The following is a 6,000-nucleotide window of genomic DNA, read 5'->3' on the forward strand; positions in this document are numbered from 1 at the left end:
GATATTGGTAGAATCATTTTGTTACGATTCTTCGATATTGTACTCACTACCAGCATTGTAACGCTGATTACTCAGAAAGTGTGATGGATGTTGTTAATTCCTATAGTTCTGCAGAGTTGACATACATCTACCCTGTTGATTATGTAGGATTATTTTAAGTCACTGTTTTGTAGTTCTCAAATATGGTGAATCTGTTGTTTGGAATAGTAAGGGTAATTTAATATCTGTCTAGCTACTTTTTTTTTATAGCTCTGTGGATTATCTACCTAGTTACTACTTAGCTCTACCTTGCTCTATTCTGATTGGTCAGATGTAGGCTAATCGTTGGGACAGAACAAGAAGTAGTTGAGTTGATGCATGGGTGTGAATATGGTCAGCTCAAAAGAGAGATCGGCATCCATCCAGTGTTTGTCTATAGAGAGTAATCCATCCATCATCTAAAGAACCTTCAAACTACTATACAATCAAATAAGCCACAAGGTTCTGTATATGTGTAAATGTCAATGAGCCGAAGTGTTGCTTCTTCCAGAGGAGGGGAACCCTGTCTTTGCTTACCGGTACCTGAGGCCTTGCAGGCCTGGGTCTGAACTGGACATATCCTGGGCTCTGATCAGCACCAAATGGCACAGACAGGGCTTTACTTTGGGTGCGTCTCTCAACTAGGTCCGTCCAAAAATCACTTCCTGCCCCTCAGCCTGCCTCTGATCTCAGTTAGGGTTGCGTCCCAAATAGCACCCTATTTCCTATATACCGTGCCTTCGGAAAGTATTCCGACCCCTTCATTTTTTCCCACAATTTGTTAGGTTACAGCCATATTCTAAAATTGATCAACTTGTTTATTTAATCCGTTTAAGAATAAGGCTGTCACGGAACAAAATGTGGAAAAAGGGAATGAGTCTGAATACTTTCAGAATGCACTGTAGTTAGGAGGTGCTTTCAGGGTATATCAACAGTAGAAATGGGCCTGAATGTCATCTCCCACTGTTAACAGAACAACACTGGACTCAGTCGGAGATACCGGAGATGGATGTCATGCTCAGGAGATATGCCTTCAGAAATGACCAAGGCAACCAGGGAGTCCTGAGCAGCCAAACCAGGAAGAAGGGCAGTTAGAGGGATATTCAATGCAGCTGTGAATTACAGAGGTGTATTGCGGACTTTGGGCCATATGTTACTGACTAGAGCATGCAGCACTTTATTTCATAGGCTCTGTTCCAAATGGCCCCCTATTACCTATTTAGTGCATTACTTTTGACCGGGGAAAAGTAGTGCACTATATGGTAAATAAGGTATAATTTGGGACGTAACCATAGTAATTACATTGGCTTTGATAGCAACTTGCCTGTTTTTTCCAGCTTTATCATGCACACATTGCAGTACTGTTCAGTATGGCATAACACAGTGAGGTTTATGTCTGCAATAAGGACACAAGAGGAAGGGTTGTTTACTTGTTAGTGTATCTGGTCATGAGAGACTGACCTCTGGTTCCAACGAGGTCCAAAAAAAAAGGGAAGATACGTCCCTGTAAATAAACCCGTTTGCTCGCCGCACGCCCAGCCAGAAAATCGTGTGTCTAGACCTTGTGGGAATATAAACACAATAAAGGCTGAATATTTCCTCAGTGGAGAATCTTACTCTACACAAACACAAAGTTCTGGTTCATCGTTAGTCATTCTAAATAGAACAGACCCTCTTGTATAGCCTACATCTCTCCACCCCCACCGACACATGTAGCACAGACCACATTGGTCATCAAACAACACACAGGCAGGAATGTCAAAATGACTCTGTGGTTCAGTGTTATTTCAGAGAAGAAAATAATGTGATACTGTCAGCAACCACCTGGCTCCAATTGTCCAACAAGATCCAGTTACGATCATTTGTTGGTAAAGGACAAGGCTGCAACAAGACATCCAGCATTTTCGCTCAAGCCACACTAATTCATTTACCAAGGACACCCTTCCCATTTGAGCTTACCTCGTAGGCAATCAGACATAACTGATCGTCAGAGCAAAACCAGTGTCAATTGGGCTACTCTGGGACTAAAGATTGGGAAAGATTGGTCTTACTAGTGATGGATGAGGGAGACAAGAATCACAACACCTCTTCTTCTGGGGCAACGAGAAAATGAGTTCAAATAACCCTCCCTCAGATTTCATTCATACATTGTGGATCCTGGATGTTCTTCCCTCTGTGCTGACCATCACAGTCATCCATTTCACCACTAGATGGCAACCTTGCTCAAGGCAAAGTTTTGAGAGAAAGAAAAAAGTAAATGACTTTCCATGACAAAAAAGGTAACAACAGGAACCTTTTTATAGATGCTTTCACATCGCCTGAGTAAGTCAAACTGTGTGAGAAGAGAGCCTTTTTGACTGTCCCTGTTAATCGAAGGCAGATGGGCCGAGATCACTGCCAGAGACTCATAGACCACATGCAACACAATAATTAAGAAAATATGGAATCAGTGGAAGTGTAGCACATAACACAGAAACACCTATGATGTCTAGCAACAAATCCACAGTGTGCTAAGGTTCTCTTGGGGTGGATATCCTCGCGCCATTTTACATTACAAGTGTATTCATATAATGTCTATCTACAGTGAAAAGTGACACGACTGACCTTGGGTGAGAGGAACTTGGCTATCAGTCTGTTTGTGCCATCATGCTACTCCTTGCCACTCCTTGGCATGCCATGATGAGACGACGTTGACATGGATGCATTTACACACACATCTTTTGTCAGTAATTGGTCATTTGACCAATCAGATCAGCTCTGAAAAAGATCTGCTGTCAAAATATCTGACGTGATTGGTCAAAAGACCAATGAATGGAAAAAATATCAGAATTGGGCTGCCTTTGTAAAAGCAGATCTGGGACCAGGCTAAGGGTAACCATGACAATTAAACACTGCTCTTGTTCTGTTTGAAAGCATTCTCACAACTAAAACATACTAGTAATTAGATTCACTAAAGGTCAGGGGAGAGCCAATAAAAATAAAAAAAAATGTGGTAGGCTCGTTAATGCACCAAGGAAGTTATTTTCTCATTCTACTTAACGACTGCCTGGCAACAGCAAGTGTTATCGTTCAATTCGTTCCATTCTTTTATTCATACTAAACTGTCATGTGAATCTTGGTCAGCTAGGCGCTCCTCAGAACAAGGGATGCTTCTTCTTCATGCCCCAGTTTACAGGAATCTGGAGTGAACTGAGGCAGGCAGATATGCAGCGCAGCTTTCCATAAACCCCAGAGCCTAGCAGATGAGATCCAGGCCTGGATGTATACGTACATGGCCGACGACTCGAGTGGGATTGTATGAATGTAGCATTCGTTTTGCTGACTAGGATAATGGAAGTCATAAAAGACAAATGTATCATTAAGGTTTCCCCGGGGATGGTAGTGAGGCAGTTTGGTAACGTAACACACAGGATGCGTCCCAAATGGCAACCTGTTCCTAATACAGGGCACTGCTTTTAACCAGGGCTCTGGTCAAAAGTAGTGCACTATATAAGGGATAGGGTACCATTTGGGTTGCGGAGTGAAAGCATCGTTACAACACAAGTCCATCCCACCATTGGAGAGAGCAGAGCAGTCCTGGCTGGAGGTGATGTATAACATTCATTAGTATTGAGCTCAGCTCGACTCAGGGGCCCAGGTCATAGAAGTCAATCCATAACCCCAGGGGCTTCCAAGGACTATTGACTCTCAGGATCCTGTTACAGCACTAAGCCACTGTGGCCCCTCGGCACACCCCAAGCTGCCTCTTCGAGGTCATCCGCAGAGGCAGGTCAGGGAAAGGAAAATCCAAATTGATCCTTAGAGGATCATTATTAAACTGTCCGGTATGTCCAGGTGGGTTTGGTTGTCCAGAGGTTTGAGCTACTGTTGTTGTGATGACATGTTCCAACACTGGGGCCCCTGATTATCCCACACACAACTTACAGTCACTATGGGAGACGCCAGCCTCCAATTATTGGTTTCCATGGCCATGCTCTTCATAATTGTGTTGCGTCTCCCAATAATACATTACCATTACCCTAGTGACACTTACTGCATCAAGCTGAGGTTGCCGTTTATGGAAACAAGCATGAGTGGTCGTGGATGCAGCTATTTACTCAATCACATGTCGACATGTGTTTGTGCTGTTTACATTGATGAAATCAGGGAAGGGAAACATTACAAAAATGTTCCCGTCTAAACATTGCTTATGGGATGTGGTTCCAGGGTCCAAGAACACTAAACTTTGAAAATGCTATTAGCTAACAGATTTTGGGGGGTATGTAAAAACAGCTCACTGCCCAAGGCATTTGGATTCAGTTTGTAATTGGCTAGTTGTATTTGGCTCGATATGTAACACACCGCAGTTCAACAGAACACAATAGGAGGTCTAGGTAAGAGCATGTGTCACAATCAAATAACTTCACTAGAGGCACATCCATTTAATGATATCCAGGAACGAAGAAAGACCTCAAAGAACACCCATAAAAATGGGTTACCATGAGGATGCAGATGACATAAACAAATAAAAATTCAACACCTACCAAGAATCACTTAATACAGAAATGCTCTGACAGATTTGGATTGGAGGGAGCTTTAATGCATGATCAATTGTGGGTAGGCTACTTAAAACGGTGAATGTAATTGCAACTAAGTCAACCTTGGAGTCACAAATATTTTCAGTTGTTTTGCCTGCCCTTAATCATAAAAGGCAACACCACCACATACGTAACCGTTGCCATGGAAATAAATGCAAAGGTTGAGCGCTAGCTTTCATAGATATTTATAAAAGGTATCACTAAATCGCTTTCGGGGCACTGTAACCCTTACAGTATCAATGCCATACATGTTTTACTGTAATAACCCAAGTCTCATTATCTTAATATTCCAAAATTGCTTCACAGGACAAGTGATGGAACTTTGATTACATTTCTCGAAAACTCCCTTAAACTATAAAAGCCTACTCATCCCCTTCACATACCTCCTTTCATCTTGTGAGCCCAAAATTGCAGCTGTGTAATGATTATCTTTAGATTAAGCTGATAGGCCCCGAACACAAAGTCCCACTGCTGTCTACATAAGAATCAAAAGCAAACATGCCCTACCCACATAACCCTGATTTGGCCCAGAGCCAACTCATGATGTCATCCCATCCCTTGGAAAAGCCCATGGGGGAGCTCTCATTTGTTTCTGACAAAGAACCAAACATGACCTTAGTGTGGCTCGCCAGACGTGGTGATGATGATGCATGCATCTGGCAGGACTCGCTCATCTCATCCCGGGGAGTCATGGAAAGTCCTCTGGTCCTCTTCCCACCAGCTAACTCATAATTCAGTCTAGGGTTTCGCAGGCCAAGCACACCAAGTCAACTAGGCTAGCCACACTACTGGGAGCACCACTGAGAGATCAAAGAGAACGTTGTGATGTCAGAGAACGTTGTGATGTGAGACAACGTTGTGGGAGTTATACAACACGTTTTACTTAAAGCGCTGATGGAACTAATGTCTATTTTTTTCTGCCGCTAGGCTTGAAACAGCTGTGATTACAACGGGGATCACAGTACCTGTCAAGACAGCGATTCACTTGGCAAGCCCAGAACAGATCTGATGGTTTTCTCAGTTTAGTCAATTTAAGTAAATTGGGTTAATTTAGTACCATTAGTAGGCAGTTGCACGTATTCACTGTGATTACCATGGAACCTTTGCTCTTTGAAAATATGGGATAATGGTAATTCTGAAGATAATGAGCACTGTTGGTAAACGCGGCACAACACAATCACTTTTTACCGCCACAAGTTACTGCCTACTTATAGCATACGGTATATAACTGAGTAACTATTGTGTACTACAACTAGATATCCATTCCATTCCTTAGATGCCCATGAAATAATACAGTTCATTGATAACTACTATGGCTGTCAGTGATGTAAGTATGGATTGGAGCCATGATTTATGAATGGAAAACCTTTAACAGGGTCAAAAACCCACATCTTGTGGAAAAAAC

The sequence above is a fragment of the Oncorhynchus clarkii genome, chromosome 4, assembly GCF_045791955.1.
Source record: "Oncorhynchus clarkii lewisi isolate Uvic-CL-2024 chromosome 4, UVic_Ocla_1.0, whole genome shotgun sequence".
Lineage (NCBI taxonomy): Eukaryota > Metazoa > Chordata > Actinopteri > Salmoniformes > Salmonidae > Oncorhynchus > Oncorhynchus clarkii.